Raw genomic sequence first — 24,152 nt, 5'->3', positions numbered from 1 at the left:
TTCTTCAAATAAAACAATTGAGCCATTTTATAATTCTCATAGTTCCCCAACAAAAACATTCCAATTGTCTATTTCCCTTGAAATGTGGGACTCAGAACTAAATGTAATAAATACTACAGAGTGGTCTGACCTGTCTAGAGAGAATGATCAACTCTCAGGTTCTAGAAGCCATGCTCCTTGTGTGGAGCCTAAAATCTCCTAGGGTGGGGGACAGCGAGTACCACACAAAAAAAGAGTGCTGCATTTTCCTTTAACTCATATTGAGCTTACTTACAATCAGCTGAAATTCATAAAAAGGTCTTTTTGGAAAATTTGATAAACCTAACTTCTCTCTCTCTCCCAAGTAACTGATAAAACATTTAATAGCATTTGGTGTTTTTCATCAGCAAAATACTAAACAAAAATGTGAACTGTATTTCCTTATGTCTAGACTTCTGTTGTGTAAACAGTTTCCCACAGTTTTTCAAATATCACCAACAATAATTTGGCAATTTCATTCAAAAGTTCTTTGAGTTCTCTACAGCCTCAAAAGCTGGCCTTGAGTCCAGTTTCTGTTACTTACTTACATACTGTAGCTAATGACTTAAATTCTGTCCACCTCAGTTTCTTCTATAAAAGGGGGATCTGTACCTACAGAATGTTGTTGGGAACTTTGAATAGTTTACAGTTGTTGGGAGTATTGAATGGGTTAATGTAGATAAAATATTGGTACTTAGGACAATAGCACAGAAAACTCACTCAATATTAACATAAATAACAAACACAAGCAATATTAATATTAAGAATTATTCTGTAGCATGTGATTTCCCCAGACTAAGAGTTCTAAGTTTAATTATAGCAACAAGGTACTTAAAAGATAAAGCTATCCACCTTGAGGTTCAATTTCCATTGATCAGTATCTTCTGCTTTTCCATGTGAAAATTCTCTTCCTCAGAGGATGAAATGTTTGGAAGAAGAGCTCCCTGGCCTTAGGGGACATGGGATTTGGCGAGGCACTGCTGACTAACTCGGAAGGTGTCTGCCTTACCCTGCAGGGCGTCAACACCCGTAGTGGAAGTCACACCTGCAGCTGTATGCTTTCAGCCACAAATGGAGACGAGCCCAGGGAGACCGTCAAGACTTAAAAGGATAAGTTCTCCTCTGTGGAAGCAGACTTCAATAAATTAAAATATGGAAAATACACCAAAAAAACAATTTTGTTTAAGGGAATGGATGTGTAAGGAGGAAGGAAATATAGTGATGGAGATTTAAAATTATTACCAGCCTTGGCATTATCTGAGATGTTCACTGACGTGGTCTGCAGGACTCAAAGTAGACACTCTTTTCCTCTCTAATGCTATCATTTTTCAAGTTGTTTGATACAAGGTGAGATCACGGCCATCATCATGTTTTCTTTTGGTAGACTGGGTGAAAGCAACTATAAGCAACAGTGTTCTAGTATTTCAAGGCAATTAGGGCTTTTGAACCCTTAAATCCCTCTGTTGTGTGACACTGTGCCAGGAAGATCAAAGCATATATCAATTAAAAAAAAAAAAAAAGGAGGAAATCAGACCCTGAGGAAATTGGGCTCATAGTCTAAGCACACACGTGTGTGTGCTCAGCCGTATCCGATGCTACAACTTCATGGATTATAGCCCACCAGGCTCTGCTGTCCATGGAATTTTTCAGGCAAAAATACTGGACTGCGTTGCCATTTCCTACTCCAGGGGATCTTCCCGACTCAGGGATCGAACCCACATCTCTTGTGTCTCCTGCACTGGTAGGTGAATTCTTTACCAACAGCACAACCTAGGAAGCCCTGTTCAAGGTCTAAGGTCCAAGGTTATACTAATCACCCAACCTACAAATGGCATTTTGGACAAATTTCACCAAGTTAAAAAACCTCCCTTTCTTCTTACAGAAATACGTAATTTCATCATGTGTAGCAGTTGACTACTTTCAAACTCTACAAATGTAAAAAAAAAAAAAAAAAAAAAAAAAATCCAAGTAGAGTAAGTTAACAGCCAGATAAGCAGTCTTGGTAAAACTTGCAATGAATGAGGTAGGAGTAGTTTATAACAGCAGCAAACTTTATATTTTGCTAAACTGTAATCTACAGCAAAAATAACATTTTAGTAAAGCAACATGAAAAATGATGCCCAGGGCTCCACGGAAAACATCCACTGAAAAGCTGGTTTGAGAATTCAGCTCACTCAAACATATGAAGTTTTCTTAACAAGAAGGAATATATTGAGCAAAGAAATGCTGAGGATGGCAAAGAAAACACAAAACAATTAACTACCTCTTAAATGTCAAATGGAAATCTACCAAAAAAGCAATGCTGACAGAATCTCCTTGGGAGATTACAGTCAAGATCAGAGATTACTTGACATGTGCACGCTCACACACACATACATGTACACCTTTAGAGGCTCATGTCTGTATATTTATGTCGGGGATTACTCTTTCAACAATATCCATACTTGATTATCTTATTAAGTATCCTAAAAGATGATGCTGTTAAAAGTACTGCACTAAATATGCCAGGAAATTTGGAAAACTCAGCTGTGGCCACAGGACTGAAAAAGGTCAGTTTTCATTCTAATCCCAAAGAATGTTCAAACTACCACACAAGTGCACTCATTTCATATGTTAGCAAAGAAATGCTCAAAATCCTTCAAGCTAGGCTAAAACAGGACATGAACTGAGAACTTCCAGGTGTACAAGCTGGATTTAGAAAAGGCAGAGGAACCAGAGATCAAATTTCCAACATCAACTGGATCACTGAAAAAAGCAAGAGAATTCCAAAAAAATATCTACTTCTGCTTCACTGACTGTGCTCAAGTCTTTCACTGTGTGGTTCACAACAAACTGTGGACAATTCTAAAAGACATGGGAATAGCAGACTACCTAACCTGCCTCTTGAGAAACCTGTATGCAGATCAAGAAGCAACAGTTAGAACCACACACAGAACAACAGACTGGCTCCAAACTGGGAAAGGAGTACATCAAGGATGTATACTGTTGCCCTGCCTACTTAACTTATATGTAGAGTACATCATGAGAAATGCCAGGCTGGATGAAGCACAAGCTGGAATTAAGATTGCCGGGAGAAATATCAATAACCTCAGATATGCAGATGACACCACCCTTATGGCAGAAAGTGAAGAGGAACAAAGGAGCTTGTTAATGAAGGTGAAAGAGGAGAGTGAAAAAGCTGGCTGAAAACTCAACATTCAGAAAACTAAGATCATGGCATCTGGTCCCAACACTTCATGTTAAATAGATAGGGAAAACAATGGAAACAGTGATAGACTTTATTTTTTGGGCTCCAAAATCACTGCAGATGGTGACTGCAGCCGTGAAATTAAAAGATGCTTGGTTCTTGGAAGAAAAGCTATGACCAACCTAGACAGCATAATAAAAAGCAGAGACATTACTTTACTGACAAAGATCCGTCTAGGTAAAGCTATGGTTTTTCCAGCAGTCATGTACAGATGTGAGAGGTGGACCAGAAAGAAGGATGAGTGTCAAAGAATAGATGCTTTCAAATTATGGAGTTGGAGAAGACTCTTGAGAGTCCCTTGGACTGCAAGGAGATCGAATCAGTCAATCCTAAAGGAAATCAATCCTGAATATTCAGTGGAAGGACTGATGTGCTGAGGCCTAAGCTCCAATACTTTGGCCACCTGATGTGAAGAGCTGACTCACTGGAAAAGACCCTGATGCTGGGAAAGACTGAAGGCAGGAGAAGGGGATGACAGAGGACCAAATAGTTGGATGGCATCACTTACTCAATGGACATGAGTTTGAGCAAGCTCCAGCAGATGGTGAAGCACAGGGAAGCCTGGCATGCTGCAGTCCATGGGGTTGCAAAGTGTAGGACAGGACTGAGAACAACAATTTTATTAAAATATGCACGTTGAGCTGTTTTTCTAATACATCAGATCATTTAAAATATCCTTGTTCCTCTTACAACCATTGCATAAAAGCAGGCATCTTTGAGATTCCTAAGCATTTGTGGCTACATGACTGTGGCTTTCTGTACTAAATTGATTGGTTTATATGAGGACACTAAACCTTGGTCTCTGGGAGAGATACTGTTTATTAGGTGAACGAACACATGTTGCCAGTTCTCTCTTGCTTATTCCACAGTAGACTCTCAGAAGCTGAATGTCTTCATTCCCAGTCTTGCTTATGGCTGGTGGTGGCCAAAGTCACTGTCTGGCCAATGACCCTCTAGGCTGATTCTTAACTAACTCTAGGCTAATTCTATAACACAGTTTTGCCAAGAGAATGCACTGGTCATAGCAGTGCATGACCTCTTCCAACAACACAAGAGAAGACTCTACACATGGATATCACCAGATGGCCAACACCGAAATCAGACTGATTATACTCTTTGCAGCCTAAGATGGAGAAGCTGTATACAGTCAGCAAAAACAAGACCAGGAGCTGACTGTAGCTCAGATCATGAACTCCTTATTGCCAAATTCAGACTTAAATTGAAGAAAGTAGGGAAAACCACTAGACCATTCAAGTATGACCTAAGTCAAATCCCTTATGATTATACAGTGGAAGAGAAATAGATTTAAGGGACTAGATCTGATAGTCAGAGTGCCTGATGAACTATGGACAGAGGTTCGTGACATTGTACAGGAGACAGGGATCAAGACCATCCTCATGGAAAAGAAATGCAAAAAAGCAAAATGGCTGTCTGAGGAGGCCTTACAAATAGCTGTGATTGACAGGAAGCAAAAAGCAAAGGAGAAAACGAAAGATATTCCCATTTGAATGCAGAGTTCCAAAGTATACCAAGGAGAGATAAGAAAGCCTTCCTCAGTTATCAATGCAAAGAAATAGAGGAAAACGACAGAATGGGAAAGACTAGAGATCTCGTCAAGAAAATCAGAGACACCAAGAGAACATTTCATGCAACGATGGGCTCAATAAAGGACAGAAATGGTATGGATCTAATAGAAGCAGAAGCTATTAAGAAGAGGTGGCAAGAATACACAGAAGAACTGTACAAAAAAGATCTTCACAACCCAGATAATCACAATGGTGTGATCACTCACCCAGAACCAGACATCCTGGAATGTGAAGTTAAGTGGGCCTTAGAAAACATCACTACGAACAAAGCTAGCGGAGGTGATGGAATTCCAGTTGAGCTATTTCAAATCCTGAAAGATGATGCTGTGAAAGTGCTGCACTCAATATGCCAGCAAATTTGGAAAACTCAACAGTGGTCACAGGACTGGAAAAGGTCAGTTTTCATTTCAGTCCCAAAGAAAGGCAATGCCACTAATCTCATCTCATGCACTCATCTCACACGCTAGTAAAGTAATGCTCAAAATTCTCCAAGCCAGGCTTCAGCAATACGTGAACCGTGAACTTCCAGATGTTCAAGCTGGTTTTAGAAAAGGCAGAGGAACCAGAGATCAAATTGCCAACATCCGCTGGATCATCAAAAAAGGAAGAGAGTTCCAGAAAAACATCTATTTCTGCTTTATTGACTATGCCAAAGCCTTTGACTATGTGGATCACAATAAACTGTGGAAAATTCTGAAAGAGATGGGAATACCAGACCACCTGACCTGCCTCTTGAGAAACCTGTATGCAGGTAGGAAGCAACAGTTAGAACTGGACATGGAACAACAGACTGGTTCCAAATAGGAAAAAGAGTATGTCAAGGCTGTATATTGTCACCCTGCTTATTTAACTTACATGCAGAGTACATTATGAGAAACACTGGGCTGGAAGAAGCACAAGCTGGAATCAAGATTGCCAGAAGAAATATCAATAACCTCAGATATGCAGATGACATCACCCTTATGACAGAAAGTGAAGAGGAACTAAAGAGCCTCTTGATGAAAGTGAAAGAGAAGAGTGAAAAAGCCAACTTAAATCTCAACATTCAGAAAACTAAGATCATGGCATCTGGTCCCATCACTTCATGGGAAATAGATGGGGAAACAGTGGAAACAGTATCAGACTTTATTTTTTGGGGCTCCAAAATCACTGCAGATGGTGACTGCAGCCATGAAATTGAGAGACTTACTCCTTGGAAGGAAAGTTATGACCAACCTAGACAGCATTAAAAAGCAGAGACATTACTTTGCCAACAAAGGTTCATCTGGTCAAGGCTATGGCTTTTCCAGTGGTCATGTATGGATGTGAGAGTTGGACTACAAAGAAAGCTGAGTGTCGAAAAATTAATGATTTTGAACTGTGGTGTTGGAGAAGACTCTTGAGAGTCCCTTGGACTGCAAGGAGATCCAACCAGTCCATCCTAAAGGAGATCAGTCCTGGGTGTTCATTGGAAGGACTGATGCTGAAGCTGAAACTCCAATACTTTGGCCACCTCATGTGAAGAGTTGACTCATTGGAAAAGACCCTGATGCTGGGAGAGATTGGGGGCAGGAGGAGAAGGGGATGACAGAGGATGAGGTGGCTGGATGGCATGACCGACTCGATGGACATGAGTTTGGGTAAACTCTGGGAGCTGGTGATGGACAGGGAGGCCTGGCGTGCTGCGATTCATGGGGTCGCAAAGAGTTGGACACATACTGAGTGACTGAACTGAACTGGATTAAGAATTACTTGGAAAAACATCAATGTTTCCAATTGCTTATATGATGAAGCTTCTTAGAAAGGCTTTCTACGATTTTTGCTTTCTGCCCAACACTTCAGTTTTTCTCCATCTTTCACCACTTTCTCCTTTCTCAAACTTCTCCCTTCCCCAGCTCCGGCCCTTTGATTTGCTACCCTTTAAAGCAAATTCCTTAAACATATCATGGTGTTTAATGATTCTATATCTTTGATGGCTCTTATTCCTCTTTCTGAACTGTTCATGCTTCCTGGCAGGGCCACTGGTTCCTCTGGTTATGTTTTTCACACAGTTCTATTAGCTATCATATTCTGCTTATCATTTGTTTATCAGTATGCATGCCTATCAGATCATTAACTCCTTCAAGTAAGGGATTTTCAATACACACACACCCCTATTTTCAGGGCCAGCAGAATAATAGGAGGCATTACAGGAGCTCAGTCTCTGATTTTTCAAACAGAACAAATTATTTAATTGACCAATATAACATGACAAATAATTCACATAATAACAGATTGATAAAGATCAGGCAGGAGACGAAATGACTTGGCATTTACAACTAACTTTCACTTTAGTTTCTTGAGTGTATCCAAGGGACAAAGTAAAGACAGGGAAATCATTTGTTATAGCTAGTTTCCTGTGCTGTCAAGGAATCTTGCACATGTATAGTACAAAGCAATTCTGGTCAATCCCTACAGTCAAAGCACTTAAAAAAATAAATAAACAAACTGCATTGCCTTCAGAAGTCACCTTGATTTCATGAGTCCACGTTCCTACAGCTGAGAGTTGAGCGTCTATATTTCCTATGGACATACAATCCCTGGCATATCAAATACTCAGCATCTCTCAAGGAAAGACATATACTAACTGTCATGGAGAAGCAATCAGTCTAGGGCATTAGGATGTCTCAAGTGGTTCCGCATCCTAATATTAACCAGACTGAAATCTGTTTAGGTCTTAAAATTAGTCAAAATTGAACTCATTCAGACCCAGAAGAGCATCTGTTTTCAAGGATGCAGCTGCTACACGTTCAATGGCAACTTACTGTGACTTCTTTAATTGACTCATATGAGCATGTCCTTGTGCATCTGCAATATTATCTCAAATTGTTACCATATTAGCTTAGACTAGTATCAGCTGTCATGAAAGTGATAAATTGAACAGGGGAAGATGGTTACAGCAGGAAAAGGAAGGTTAACTGTGAATTCAAACTTTTTAGAAGAGAGAAAAAGACCATGAAGAATGATCTCATGAGATATCTCACTGGAAAACAGTTTAGAAGATCAAATTTTGGCATAATTGTTATTTCTGACCCCTCTTTCTATTTGTACAGATACCACAAAATGATCTCTGCTTGAACATGGAATAAAATTATTTAATTTTCAATCTTCAGTTTCCCTATCTAGAAAATTGTAACAGGACCTTCCTAATTCCTGGTGCAATGTATTATTAGATTTTATAAATAATCTTGAGATGTTGTCATCTGGCACACATTGTAAAAAAATAAAATTAAGAATGCTGATCAGCCTGTGACATTAAGAACTCCTGGGGCTTACAGAGTTAATAGTTGCTGCAACAGGAGACCCCCAGCTAACCTATTTTTTTCTCTTTAAATACCTGTGGGATATACTAATACTACAGTGAAGCCCAATGCTAGAGAAGGATTTAAAAATGTCTTACACTATAATACCCCAGGTCAAAGTTGAAATTCTAATGCCAGAGAGCTCTATTCTCAGCTTTCTTAATGTCTCTATACCACTATCCCTACTTTTCATTTCCTTAAATTATTTGCAGCATATGCATGCTAACCTTCCTCTATCCCAGTGGTCTGCACGCAGTAGGAACTTTTAAAGTATTCTTAAATATATTACTTCCCTATTTATGAAGCCTACAGGCTTCTGGGATGGACAGGTGATCTTCACAAGCTAAAGTATCTACTGTCTTGTTAGCATCTATGTTGAATTTTCTTAGCATAGGGATGTCCTTCCCCCTTTAACTAAGTCAGTTACTCCAAGATAAAATTTCATGGTGACTCGTCTGAACTTTCTTTCTCTTTCTTGAAACCTACTTTAGTACCTAGCTTCTCTTTGTCAATAGTCCTAGCTTTAGCCCCTATTATCAAGTCATATAGTCACTTTCCCCCATCCTCTAACAACTCAAGTTTTAGGTTCTTTTCTATGTAAGAATAGGCCTTATCTAAGAAACATGTTTGCTAGGCTCTGCATTTTACTTCCTATTTCAAAAGCAATGGTTCTCCTGTCCCCAAACAACTACCTCTTTTCAGCCCTGATACCTTTAGAAATTTTGGGTTTAAACTAGCAAAGTCAATTGATGCTGAAAAGCAAAATACGCTGATGCAAATTGCTCCTTGACCTAAAAAAATGATGATTGTGAAGTATGGGGATACACTGTGCATTAGTCAGATCAGACCCTGTGTGCACATGTACACATGTATGTAACCCGCTCTGGAAATACAGCCTGCTCTATGAGACATCAGACTCAACCAAGGAATCCTTTTGTATCCCACAGCCATGCAAGAATGCTAAGCCTTTTCACTGCTGCTTCTGGAAGGGAGCTCTCTTTTTGTCTACCCTTTTGGGGGAAGAAGGGCAAATAAAAGAGACTTTTTAAAACTGGGACAGGGAAAAGTGAAAAAATTCATTATCAGGAAGGAAAAAGAAGTTAAGAATGGGGGAAGTGAAGGATGAGGGGAAGGTGTTTTACTTATATTTGCTTCTCTGCTTGTAACTTCCTAATTGATAATGTGTTCACGGTCAAAAGAATGCTTCCAGTGAGTACAGGAGGCAGGGACCTACTTTCTTTTCTGTGGTACTGTTTGATTTTTTTCTTTTAAAAAATGTATTTATTTAATTGATGGATAATCGCTTTACAGAATTGTGTTGGTTTCTGCCAAACAGCAACATAAGTCAGCCATGGTGGTGGTGGTTGGTGTTTTAGTCACTAAGTCATGTCCGACTCTTGCGATACTACGGACTGTAGCCCGCCAGGCTCCTCTGTCCACGGAGTTCTCCAGGCAAGAATACTGGAGTGGGCTGCCATTCCCTTCTCCAGGGCATCTTCCTGACCCAGGGGTTGAACCGGGTCTCCTGCACTGCAGGCAGTTTCTTTACTGACTGAGCTACCAGGGAAGCCCAATACACACATGTCCCCTTCCCTCTTGAACCTCCCTCCCCATCTGACCCCTCGAGGTTGTTACAGAGCCCTGATGAGTTCCCTGAGCCATACGGCAAATTCCCATTGGCTATCTATTTTATATATCGTAATGCAAGCTTCCATGTCACTCTCTTCATACGTTCCCCCTCTCATTCCTCCCTCTGCCCCTGTGTCAGTAAGTCTATTCTCTATGTCTGTGTCTCCATTGCTGCCCTGCAAATAATTTCAGTTGTGGTACTGTTTGTTATTTAATGATCATGTGTTACATCTTTTCTCACTATTAATCATAAGACAATGGGCAATATAAATTCTTGGTGTTCTTTGGAACCTCTCCCTCTCACTTCCCTCTCTTTCCTCTGAAATGTCGTACAGTCCCCTAACTATAAACAATAACTCTTCGGGGCTGAAAAAATATGCCACTCACTGCCAACCCAGTGTCCCAGATATTCGGTAACACTTATTTGGGAATGCATTATTATAAGGCAAAAACCAAAGCAAAAGAACCCAAAGACCAAAATTTATAAAGAACTTGCAATTTTGCCACTTGCGACAACTTGGATGGACCTAGAGATTATCATACCAAGTCAAGTGACTCAGACAAAGACAAATATGATATCACCTATATGTGGGATCTGAAAATACTATACAAATGAACTCATTTATAAAACAGAAATAGACTCACAGACATGGAAAATAAACTTATGGTTACCAAAGGGGAAATGGGGGGAGGGATAAATTAGGAGTTTGGGATTATTAGATACACACTATTATATATAAAATAGGTAAATAGGTCCTGTTGTATAGCACAGGTAACTACAGTCAGTATCTTATAATAAACTATAATGGAAAAGAATCTGAAAAAGAATATACTCACACACATATACACACACGTGTATGTAGGTATGACTGAAATAGTCTGCTATACACCAGAAACTAACATTGTAAACAACATTGTAAATTGACTATATTTCAATTAAAAAAAACAACGCACATTTAATTTGAAGGATGATGCTCAAGGGTAATTTTCATCTAAATGAAAACAAATTCTTTTCTACTGCTTCCGAAAGGAGTCAAATTTATTCTTTCATTTTTTATCCCTTCTAGAAGACATCTCTCAACAACCCTACACCTTGTTTTCCTCATCTCTTCAGCTTGGAGAGTTGCTATGGGGACCAAATGGGGAATGTGGTCCCTCACACAGGGCCTGCTGCAGAGCTAGGGATCACCCTCTGAACTCCAATAACTCTCAGCCTCCTCCTTCTCGCCTCAACACTTCCATCTCGGGCTGTATTTGCCTACAGAATACCTGGTGGATTCTGAGATCTATGACAACAGAGGCAATAACTTTTTTCTCCTGGCATCTCTCACAGCCTATAGCTCTTCTTTACACAGCAATAATGCCTACTGAATTTAATCTTCAAGTGAAGGACCAAAGAATTTCATAAACTTTTTTGTCCATTATATTAACATCTTCACAATGACATTAACCTAATGTCTTACAAACAGTTCACTGGCCTGTGATGTTATTCTTTTTCAGGGTAAGAAATTGAAGCTCTGGAAAGCCTATGAGTGTTTGAAATTACAAAATAATGCCAAATACGGACTTATATAGGGAAAAGAAAGGAGACTGATGTAAGACCCATTGTGAAGAGCAAATCAAAAATAAGCACCAAGGTACAAACAAAAAAAGTAGCTGTTTCCTTGGGCTACCATGGGAGAAGAGGCCAGTTCTGAGCCAACAATTTACACCACACACCGCCTGGTTCCAAAGCAAGAAAATCACATCCGGTTTCTCATGACACAATGCTTGATGCTCACAAGCCTGAGCAAGCCCTGGTCCTTCATTATACGGAGCATTAGACTGCTATGTCCACGCAGTGCAAACAGCACACACACATGGTCTTTACACATTGGGACAATGACAGAACAGACCTCAGTCTCTTTCAGTCCTGGAGAGAAAACAGTAAGATTGATTTCTCTTTTATTCCAAACAATCCTTCCCCAGGCTTGGTAAAAAACCTAATCACATACTAAAAAGCAATGTGGTCGGCCAATTCAGGTCCTGCCAGATACAAAAGAGAAAGTGGGGAGAGGAGTTAATGAACAGCTCTTGTCCTTCTGTGAAAAAGGCACTGTTGTGAGCTATCTTAGATTTCCATGGACTTTGTAAGCCTTCTGTATACCTGTAAAACCCTGCATCAAAGAGCATCTTAAAATGTTAGTAACTACTTAACCAGATAGTGTAGGTGAAAAAAACAACACAGATTTAAGTTTTAACAGAATTACAGAGGCAAAAATACTTTATGGCAAAGAGATAACATTTATCCATGTGTTCAAACAGGATCCCTCCAGTTTTGCATTTGTAAATCTTCCAAAGAGCCTCAGGGGATGGCTTATTGACTGGCTAAATTAGAAACATTAGGTCCATTTACAAACGGTGAAACTCAACCAAAGAGAAATAAAACTTGGATTCTAATATGACAGCAAAAAACCAAAAACTAAAAAACAAAAATGTGCTATAAATAAAGACAGAACGAGAAAGTCCCATATGGAGTCTCTCTTCTTTTTAATTTTTTCTTGTTGTCTTTTTTTTTCCCCACGAGTTTCCTGTTCAGGCAGCTACATCATTCAAAAATTTGGGCCAAGCTGAAAAATAATCATCACCTTTTGATGGACAGCAAGTACAACCTCACTTTTATCTTTGCAGACCCAGCATATAATGCAGTTTCTGGAATCAGCCATCAAGAATCAAGTTCAATGAACAAGATGATACCCTTTGGAGACAGACAGACCTGAGTTCAAATTCTTGTATACCCCTATACCATTTGGGTGAACTTCTCCATATCAAATTCTCTACTTGTAAAAAAGAATCCTCATACCTTCCTCATGGAATTCTGAATATTAAATGAGAAAATATATAAACACTTAGAATAGTGTTTGGCACTGCTGCTGCTGCTGCTAAATCGCTTCAGTCGTGTCCGACTCTGTGCGACCCCATAGACGGCAGCCCACCAGGCTCCTGCCATCCCTGGGATTCTCCAGGCAAGAACACTGGAGTGGTTGCCATTCTCCAATTCATGAAAGTGAAAAGTGAAAGTGAAGTTGCTCAGTCGTGTCCGACTCTTTGAGACCCCATGGACTGCAGCCTCCCAGGCTCCTCAGTCCATGGAATTTTTCAGGCAAGGGTACTGGAGTGGGTTGCCATCGCCTCCTCCAAGTGTTTGGCACACAAAGCCTTACTATATGGAGATTCTTACTGTGTATGTTAGTCACTCAGTCATGTCCGACTCTTTGTGACCCCATGGACTACAGTCTGCCAGGCTCCTCTGTCCATGGAATTCTCCAGGCAAGAATACTGGAGTGCATTGCCATTCCCTTCTCCAGGGGATCTTTCCGACCCAGGGACTGAACCCACATTTCCTGCATTGCAGGCAGATTCTTTACTGTTTGAGCCACCAGAGAAGCAAATCAATTACTATTACCACTACTATTATATATTCAATAAAGATGTGCTGAATGAAAAAAATGACAAAAACTCAGTATCCTTCTCCTTTATCTATAGCTTCAGGTAAAGGAACAATTAGACTAGCTTTATACATTTAATAAACTCCAATACTTTGGCCACCTGATGCAAAGAACTGACTCATCTGAAAAGACCCTGATGCTGGGAATAATTGAAGGTGGGAGGAGAAGGGGACGACAGAGAATGAGATGGTTGATTGGCATCCCCGACTCAATGGACATGAGTTTGAGTAAGCTCGGGGAGTTGGTGATGGACAGGGAAGCCTGGTGTACTGCAGTCCATGGGGTGGCAAAGAGGCAGACACGACTGAGTGACTGGACTGAACTGAACTGACACATTTAATGCCAATATCTGATGAGTTACTGTCACTGTAGAGAAAATAGGTAAAATTCTAGAAGCACTGGTCACTCTGATCCTATTGCTATGTGGAAGACATACGGGCAACAGATTTAACTGCAAGACACAGTGGATTCAGCCGCCAGGCACACAGTCACCAAGACTAGCTGTGTAGCTGAGGACAGCTCCCTGCGAAGGAGGCTGGAAGTAAGAAATACAGAGAGAAGCAACTCGCCTACACACAGTGCAGGGTTTGCGGGTGTAAATCTTGCTAAGAGTATTTCTACTCTGTGAGGATAAATGCGGCCACTTCCCGAGGATGGGCTAAAGATAACAGTTCAGTAGTTCCCCTTTAATTTCTCTTGTGTCATATACTCCCTGTGCAGGCTAAAATGATGAATGGATGCCATGTACCTATTGACTAATGCCTTGTGAAGGTTCATAATACACAGCCATATTTCAGTCATGATGCATTAGTAACACATGAATACTGTTCACACATCCATTCCAGTCTCGCCACATAAGCCCTAGGATAATTAACAGTTCAAGGAGATGCTTCCAGAATCAACTTTCTAAAAATCAAAAGAATAATCTGTTTCTATGCCCATTAAGGATAAGCTATACAGAGAAGTAATCATTTATCAGGTGGTCATATAATTTCAGGATACTGTCTAAAAATCTAAATCATTTTATTTTACTAAGCAAAAGAATATGGTTCTTATATTAATTATAAACTTGATTTTTCTAGCTACCACAACATTTCTTACATTTCTCTGGGGTTGACTACCTGTGTTTAGACTCAGTAAGTAGTGGTTAAATTCTGACTCAACCACTTGACTCAGTTCAGCTGAATAACCTTGGGCAAACTGTGAAAACTTTGAATCAGTGCAGTTACTGTTTCAGCTTCCAAATTTTAAGACATTGTAAGGATTCAATGATATAAACACATAAGACTTTCATAACAATGTTCAGTATATAGTAAGCGCTCAGTATATCCAAGTGATTATTGTTGGACCTTCAAGAAGGAACCCCGAAAGAGTGAAATTCCTAGACTCATATCTTTGCTCATCAAGATAAAGTATGTGTTAGCCGCTCAGCAGTGTCCAACTCGTTGCAACCCCATGGACTGTAGCCTGCCAGGCTCCTCTGTCCAGGGAATTATCCAGGCGAGAATACTGGAGTGGGTAGCGCCAGTCCCTTCTCCAGGGGATCTTCCCGACCCTGGGATTGAACCCGGGTCTCCTGTGTTGCAGGCAGATTCCTTACCATCTGAGCCACCAGGGAAGCCCTTGCAAAAACTAGACAGCTGTAGGCTTAGTTGTTCCTGTGGCTAAGGGACACAAAGGAAGTGACATATTGAGACAGTAAGACATTCAAACTGTATAAGTTCATGACATCTTGACCTTCAAATAAGAAACTGCCAGGGTCTGAGAACACAGCAGAATTCTCGCAAAGTTCAAATCAGTGGGGACATGCGGGAGGAAAAAGGGATTCAGGGTGGCAGGCTTAAATTTGACCTTTTCACCCACAAAAAGTGGGAGAATGATTTTCCCCAGAGTTGCAAGTCCAATAAAAGGTGGCCTTTTAGGCAAGAGGAGGTGGGAGTTTGGTGGGAAAGCAAGGAGTGACACTCAGAAGCAGCGTGGGAGAAGATCAAGCAGTGTTCCTCACCTTATTTTGAAGGGGAAATGACAGGGATCCCTCTTTTCAAGACAAGTATGGCCCCAGTGCTTGATTCTATAACCAAGTGAACTTGGGTGTTATCTTAGGACTTCAAACGGGTGTTCAACAAAGCTTTGAAACTGTGTTTTTGAGAGATCAGGTCTGCCTTACTCAATAGGGCCTGAAAGGTCATATTTATATTTTGAATCAGCATTTATTTCATGGTTACAGTTTATTTCCCCTTCTGCCAAAGGCATTATGAGGAGACAAAAGAAATACACCTGAGTGTGTATCCCTGTGGCACTGGTAAGGGAGCAATGATGATGAACCTATCATAGAGACTCTGAAATTTAGACCTGAAATGATAGGAACTGTGATTTCACTCGAAGAGACTGAAATTGCATTATAAATTATTTCAATATGCACATAAAGACAACGACAAGTCGGATCTTCTGTTAAGGCTGACACAGCTGAATCAGGCTTATTTTGGATAGTTTTTCTATTTACCACCATGGGGGACTGGCTATATTATTTGCTTTCTTAGGACTGTGTTCCGTTTGATATCACCTGAGATTAAATTTACTGTAGAAAATGAGTTGGGAAAATACCCAATGCCCCTGTCTGTTGTCATCTTGACATCATCCCCAGTCCGTTTCCTGGAAGCATAGGAATGACATTTTCCAACTCTCGGCCAGCAGGATTTGGAGTTTGGACTCTGCTGGTGAGGGGCACTCCCCAAAGACGTGGAAGGTAAAAGGAAAGGGAGGGCATCCTTCCTCCCTTGCAGTGGGACAAAGATGCTCAGGCAGATGGCAAATAAGAGGCTCGTACCAGCATCCAGAACTGCTCCCACAACAGCCGCCTCCCTGCTGCGGGCAGGTGGAACCACTGGCGTGGTTCCTGTATCTCTTCATTTCCCCACATGCCACCTGCTAGTTCTCTTTGCTCTTTGCTTCCTTCCAACTAAGCCCTCTTAGCAACTTTGAAAACATTGAATTCCTTGTGTTAAATTCCCTTTTGCCTGAAATCCCTAAATAATGACTTCTGTTTTCCTGACTGAGCCTTGATGAATAAATACAACCTTCTACTCATATTTCTGAGCTAGGACGACTCTTATCTCAGAGCACACTTGGCGTAGGAAGGGGTGGGATGAACAGTCACCAAGAACCCCTGGGCTACCCTTGTAACCACGAAGGCAAGGATTCTCAAGACGTGCTCTACTGTAGCATTCCTAATCTAATCTCTCAGTTTTGCCCTCCTCCACCTTCACCAGAGAAGCTCCAGTTTCACTCATTACCTATTAAGGTCTGGCAGGACAAGCTTGCTGCTAAAACAGTTATTTGCAAACCATTGACCTTGAAGAGTTAGACCACAAAGAAGGCTGAGTGCCAAAGAATTGATGCTTTTGAACTGTGGTGCTGGAGAAGACTCTTGAGAGTCCTTTGGACTGCAAGGAGATCAAACCAGCCAATCCTAAAGGAAATTAACTTCGTATATTCATTGGAAGGACTGATGCTAAAACTGAAGCTCCAACACTTTGGCCACTTGATGCGAAGAGCCAACTCATTGGAAAAGACCCTTATGCTGGAAAAGATTGAAGGCAGGAGGAGAAGGGGACCACAGAGGATGAGATGGTTGGATGGCATCACCAACTCGATGGACATGAGTGTGAGCAAATTCTGGGAGACAGTGGAACTCAGATGAGCTCGGCAGTCCAAGGGGTCGCAAAGAGTCAGACACAGCTTAGCAACTAAATGACAGGAGTAGCCCTTGAAAAGGAAGGATCTGGTCACTAGCAAACAACATCCCGCTGCACTGCAACCTCCAGAGCCAGTCAAAGTAGGAACAAAGGCCAAATGTTTAAACTACGGCACAACTCCTATAGAATGGGGATGAGTGGCAGGAAGAGCTATTTAAGTAACAGAAATAACATTTACTCGGGAACAAATAACTTGCTTTCTCTTTATCATTTTAGTTACATGAACTGTAGGATCATTTTAGGGGTATCTACTGAGTTTTGAAGAAATTACACATTGCTCTCATTCTGACTAATGCATGCCAAGATTCTCTGGCAAAGTAGATTCAATCTTCCCTTCGAAAATGTGTCACAGAATCATTTTGCTGTCTAAATTTTCAGAAAACTACCATGGGTATTTCTGCCATTTTCTAAAGAAATCACAGATTGAAGATGTAGACTCCATAAAGGAGACTTCTTAGCGAAGTCACTCAGTCTAGAGCTGTTTTCAATGATTATATAAAAGCTATGGCTTAACACTGAGGTATCCCCCAAATACTCCACATCCCTGGGAATGTTATATATGCAGCTACTTCTGGGGTCTATAGTTTGGATCTCCAGCCCTTTGGTAACTAGGTTGAAGGCATGAAGTTTAGGAGAAATCACCTAGATACTGACCCACAAAGGCTTAGATCTCTTTGTTCTTAGGTTATTCAGAACACCCACTTTTTTTTTCCCCCATCCTGAGCCCCTCTCCCACCCCATTCCATCCCTCAGGGTCATCCCAGTGCACCAGCCCTGAGCACCCTGTCTCATGCAACGAACCTGGATTGGTGATCTGTTTCACATATGATAATATACATGTTTCAGTGCTATTCTCTCAAATCATCCCACCCTCGCCTTCTCCCACAGAGTCCAAAAGACTGTTCTATACATCTGTGTCTCTTTTGCTGTCTTACATATAGGGTTATCGTTACCATCTTTCTAAATTCCATATATACGCATTAGTATACTGTATTGGTATTTTTCTTTCTGGCTTACTTCACTTTGTATAATAGGCTCCAGTTTCATCCACTCGTTAGAACTGATTAAAATGTATTCTTTTTAATGGCTGAGTAATATTCCATTGTGTATATGTACCACAGCTTTCTTATCCATTCATCTGCTGATGGACATCTAGATTGCTTCCATGTCCTGGCTATTATAAACAGTGATGCAATGAACATTGGGGTACACGTGTATTTTTCATTCTGGTTTCCTCGATGTGTATGCCCAGCAGTGGTGGCAGTTCTATTTCCAGTTTTTTAAGGAATCTCCACACTGTTCTCCATAGCGGCTGTACTAGTTTGCATTCCCACCAACAGTGTAAGAGGGTTCCCTTTTCTCCACCTCCTCTCCAGCATTTATTGTTTGTAGACTTTTGGATAGCAGCCATTCTGACTAGCATTAAATGGTACCTCATTGTGGTTTTGATTTGCATTTCTTTGATAATGAGTGATGGTGAGCATCTTTTCATGTGTTTGTCAGCCATCTGTATGTCTTCTTTGGAGAAATGTCTGTTTAGTTCTTTGGCCCATTTTTTGATTGGGTTGTTTATTTTTCTGGAATTGAGCTGTAGGAGTGGCTTGTATATTTTTCAGATTAATTCTTTGTCAGTTGTTTCGTTTGCTAGAACACCCACTTTTAAAAAGTGAGTAACATGTAAAAATTTTCCCATTTTCCTCTGTTGTACTGACTAATAGAATTTCATTTTCGGAGAAACAACAAGATGATAGTGGTAAATCTTGGTTTGATAAACAGAGCTAAGTTGAAAAACATATTCACATCTATTTGGAAATCAAGCATATACGTTTGAGATTGTGGTTAGATTTGTCTCTGCCCACTAATTACACAAAGACAGGCACAGGGCCCCATTCTCTCCTCGACAGATCCTGTCCAGAATCTTTTGGTGGCCCTTGGGCAACTATGATGATCTTCTTCGCCTCCTGTGAAACCACACTGACTTCGGGCACTCAGTCTTTTTTAGGTGCCAACAATCATATCGGTTCTAGGCATCATTGTCAAACTCTTGTCTATGGTGTCTAGAATTTCTTTAGCATTCACTGTTTTAAGAATTGGCAAATCTGGGAACTCCCTACTGTGGCAATTGCTAGGATGCTGTGCTTCCACTGCAGGCGGAACAGGTTCAGTCCCTGGTCGGAGAACTAAGATCCCACATCTCATGTGGCGTGCCGAAAAAATGAAAAGGCATATCTGCTGTAATCTGGTGTTCTGTCATATTTCACATGCTCCACATTTTCCTAAATTTCCTTAAACACCCAAAAGATAATATATTTGAACTCCACTTTGGAAGCGAGATGCCATCTGATGCTTTTCTCACAACTGTCTCTTACCACGAGCTGTCTTGCCCTTTCGCCCTTTAGTTTGGAGAATAGTCCCCTTTCTAAGTAAGAAAGAAAGAAAAGAGAAGTAGAGTGGGTTGTACTTTCTATTCATGACCTGCACCACTTTACCAACTGTGGGCCTATCCAATTCCTGTTTTCTGTGTCTAAACACCCTCAGTATCTCAGGTATTGGCAGGTCATTTTGGGTGTTGCCTTCCTGACACTTCACCTACAGGCTTACCTTACATTTTGTGTGTCTGCTATGCGTGCATCTGTGAAGCTTCTGTGAGAGCTCATCAGAGAGCTCTCTGGGTGCTGTACAACAGTGTGGTGGTCAAAAGTACAGACTGGAGACGCAAGCTAAGTAAGTTCAAATTCTGGTCCACCACTTCGTAACTAATAGCTATGTGTCCTTGATAATTAATAGCTGTGTGTACTCTTAAAAGTCTAATATGTTAGACTCTCCATGTCTAAAATATTTCAGTATCATGACACTGTCTTCCAAATAAAATCCCAACTGACCTTTGCTCCTATCTCCAGTTTCATGGGTTGTTGCTTCCCTACCGTGAACTTCGTGTTCCAGCCCTATGGAATAAGTGAATTACCCTGAACTCACCATATTTTCTTCCACTTCATAGCCTTTTCTCCTCCCCTCCCCTTCCCTTCTTGGTTTCTCCTCCTAAAAGGCCCTTCTGTCTGGCTAATTACTATTTAATCATTTAAGCCTCAGATCAGCTGCTGCCTTCTCTGATATTTATATTCTCCTTTAAAACGTGTTCTTTATATATTCCCATAGTATGCTGTGTTTACCCCATAGTTGCCGAATCACAATATGATATAATTACTTTCATGCCCATCTTTTCCATGACTTACAAATCCCCTGCAGGCTGAGGTTGGGTCATGTTTATTCATCTCCTCAGGGCTCTAGCACAGGGCTCTAGTACTCTGTTATTTGTTAAACCAAGTTGATCCATAAATATTTACTGAATGAATGAATATCTTCCCTGATGGCCTCATGAGATAGCGCTTCACTGATCTAGTAAATTAAACAAGATAAATTTTCCATTTAGCCAATAGAAATTAACTATTGGATAAATTCAATAGAACACATGATTTATGAATCCTTGTCTAAACCTGTAACCATTGTGATGCTCCAGCTAATTGACTAAGTGTCTTTTTGTCTTCTCAATAGGGGAGGCCTACTGGAGAAGATGGATGGAAGGCAAAGCAGCTGGCAAAGCCCAAGCATAATAGAACAGTCAGGGGTCAAAGGCAAAAACAGGGGGAAGCCAAATTCACTTTTGTGAGTATGACACTTCCAGCGCTTCCTTATTCTCTGCAATTCAAACAATCCATAACACACAAGAAAGACAAGAATTCCCCTAACACAGACAGTGAATCCCTAAATTTTTGCATTTGTGGTGTTCATCTAAGATTTGCTTTATTTAAACATGAAGACACATGAATAACATCCCCTCTGCACATCCTACCACAGTATGCTTCAAACATGCTCTGAACTTGAGTGATTCTGACATTTCAAGTTTGTTAAAATGTCTGGGGGAAAATGGATACACGTGTATGTACACGTGTTCACCTGAAACTATCGCATTATTAATGGGCTCTACCCAATACAAAATAAGGAGCTAAAAAATAAATAAATAAAATGTCATTATACTTCTTTTATTAGGTAAGGAAGCAACTTAAATGAGAGAGACAAAGGACTTTCTAATCCAGAAATTAAGAACACATATCTAAGAATCACCAAAAAGGATTTTTTAAGAAGGAAATTAAAGCACAACAGATAAATGATGGGTAAAAATCTGTCATATGAGGAAGTGGGAAACACAGACGCATAGATTTATCATGTACAATAAGGGGCACTGAAAGAATGAGAAGTATAGGATTTGAGAAGAAAAAAGAGAAACAGAGTAAAATGGTTTTAGTTTGATGAAAAGTAAAGAGGCTCCAAGATGAATAGCCCAGCTCAGACACTGGTTAAGCAGAATTCACACTTTTTTGCTTCAGCTTTTCTACCTGTAAAATGGGAATAAAGATGGTAGGTTTCTAATTAGCCCAGGATGCATTTGTGCAGATGAACCAACGGATGACTGTGGTATAAGCTACAAATGAAGACTGCTATGGAGGTTTTGCTGAGGACACAGCAGGAAGTCAGAGAAAGGAAGAAAATTTTTAAACGGACAGAATAACTCAGAGCTTCTTTGGTACCCACGGCCTACTCAATTCAATGAAGACAGGAGGGATGCCCAACAAAGCTCAGAAAGTGATGTAAACTCACTGAGATGAGCTGTGATAAGCAGGCCTGACCTTACTCCCATTCCCCCCACTCCCATCGCCCCACCCAAGCTGAGTAAACACAAACAATGAAGAGGTTGCACAAAGAGTCAGCTGAACACTACAATGAACTGTCTCCTTAGAACTGCCTGAGGTACGTACCCCTCTCTGCCTCTGCAAGCTACATCTTTCACATGGAAATTCAGCACTTTAAGCAGGCAATAATTCCTTTTTAAAAAAAAGTTTGTTTTCAATTAGGTTGTGCAAACATCCGGCCCTAAGAAAGGGTGCTCCTTTCCTTCCTTCCTTCTTCCCTCCCTCCCCCTTCCCTCATCTCCCTCCTTTCTCTATCTTACAACAATTTAAGAAAAAAGAGGCAAAACAATCTTCCATAAGGTTTTACAGGTATTCATGATTTACATGAGTCCCAATATGAGCTGGGAATAATTTTTTAAAAAATCAACAACTCTGAGCCCCGTCAGTCCTCTAAAACAATAAGGAAAAACCAATCTTTTACTAGTCAAGTCTTGCACATTAACCCTGACGATCATGTTTCTCCACCAGCCAAGGTCCTCTAAACCTTATATCCCCTGCAGAATTAAAAAGCCAGGCCTGGGCCTTGGAGGCATATCATTGCATTTCATTTCTCTGGGGCTTATAACCACTGCAGGTCACAAAGGACTGCACAGTCAGGGCCTAGGTTCTCTTTTCAGCCTTAAACGAGCTGCTCCACAGGTGGTTTTTAAGAAAGAGGAGTCTGGAGAAGGCCATTTGGAAATGAGTCTTCCTTCTAGTGGGTGTTGCTGGCTCTGTGGCTGACAATCTTGAACCAGTGAAGTGTGGACTGATAAAAGTAAGTTTAAAGCCTGAGAGAAAAAAGTTTGTTTCTTCAACTTAGCTGGCTTTGTCTTTCTAATATAAAAAGTTAGTATCCGGGAGACTGTATTGTATTCTGAAATAAAGAACTAGATTAGGAACCAGAAGACCTGAGTCCTATGACTGGTTCTTTTACTGTCTTTTTTCTAAGAGTTTTGAATTTATTTTCTTCCTCAGAGATTTATATATTGCTGATTTCCCTAACAACTTGTTCTTTCTCATATATTCTCTTATATTAGAGTTGCAGATTTTAATTAAAAAGATTTCACAGGGGCATACATACATAATAAAAACAATCTCATAAAATATATAAGACAGGTTGCTATTTCTAAACTTATTCTTAACATTCATCCCTTCAAGTCGAGGTACCCCTTTCTTCCTTTCTCCGTAATCTTTAATATTTCCTAGGTGACTGTGTTTAAACACAACCCTCTGCATAATTTAACCACATATCTGCATTCCTGTCTTATGTAGCTAATGGCCTCACTAAGCTCTAAGACTGCAGATCACCTAGACCCCCCAATCTTCTGTTCACCACTCAACACCCTCCCCCAGGCCTGGGCACAGAGCAGGCTGTTGACTGAAGGGATGGAAGGATTGGTGTCAATTTCATCCTTCTCTTTCCCTCCACGGGAATTCTCATCTCTTTCTTTTTCTTTTTTTTTGATACTTTAATATCACAAATTTCTTTATAATAATTTAAGTATAAAAATCCGTCTTTACCCCAAATCCTTGACTCCAATTATCCCAGCTTGGTGCCCATGGCCTCTATTATTTGTCACTTTCTTTAAATTCCTTACTTTACTTGTCAGAAACGCTTCTGATTGCTGGCATTTCTTTTGCCCCTAGACTGTCTGTAGTCTAAAGAGAAGTCCCTAAAGTTCAAAATTCCTGTGTTCCACATGGAACATACTTTGTTGTTTATTATATCACTACAGTACTTAGGGGAGGCTGATGATCTTCCTGGAGGTCAGTTAGCATTTACTAAACACTTAGAGTATGCTCTAAGGGGCTTTCCTGGTGGCTCAGTGGTACAAAATCCGCCCAGAAGGCAGGAGATGCAGGTTTGATCCCTGGGTTGGGAAGATTCCCTTGGAGAAGGAAATGGCAACCCACTCCAGGATTCTTGCCTGGAAAATCCCATGAACTGAGGAGTCTGGTGTGTTATAGTCCATGGGGTTGCAAAGAGTTGGACCCAACTTAGCAACTAAACCATCTCCACATGCTCTAAACCTGAAAGACATTCATAAATTTGCTTTTTCAAAAATAAAAAATTCCTAAGCCCTTTAAATATTGAAGACCCCACCCTCCTAAAAGGGAGCCGCGTGACAACCTTTTGGGGATATGTGGTGCTGGGGAGTCAGATGAGGCACATGGGCAGGGAGTGATTACCTGGGGGCCACGTGATAAAGTGGAGGAACTAGGGGAAGTGGCCACAGGCTGTGCGGCTCGCCCCTTGTGGAACCATCTCCTTGTTTGTATGATGCCTGCCACCTTCGCATCGCAAAGCCATCCCTACATGTACCACGTGTGAAAACATATTGAAAGCCTCTTTGGATCACAATACATCTGCTCTAAGAG

At 40.7% G+C, this 24,152-nt stretch overlaps 1 protein-coding gene across 2 annotated transcripts in view; it reads right to left on the bottom strand.

Annotated features, from left to right (window-relative positions):
* Positions 1 to 24,152, bottom strand: part of EXOC4 (exocyst complex component 4) — a 799,876-nt gene that overhangs the window by 71,652 nt on the left and 704,072 nt on the right. The window lies entirely within an intron of this gene.

This window comes from Muntiacus reevesi, chromosome 6 (assembly GCF_963930625.1).
Source record: "Muntiacus reevesi chromosome 6, mMunRee1.1, whole genome shotgun sequence".
In the NCBI taxonomy this organism is placed as follows: Eukaryota; Metazoa; Chordata; class Mammalia; order Artiodactyla; family Cervidae; genus Muntiacus; species Muntiacus reevesi.
The sequence above is the reverse complement of the archived record's forward strand: the minus strand, read 5'-3'. Positions and strand labels throughout refer to the sequence as shown.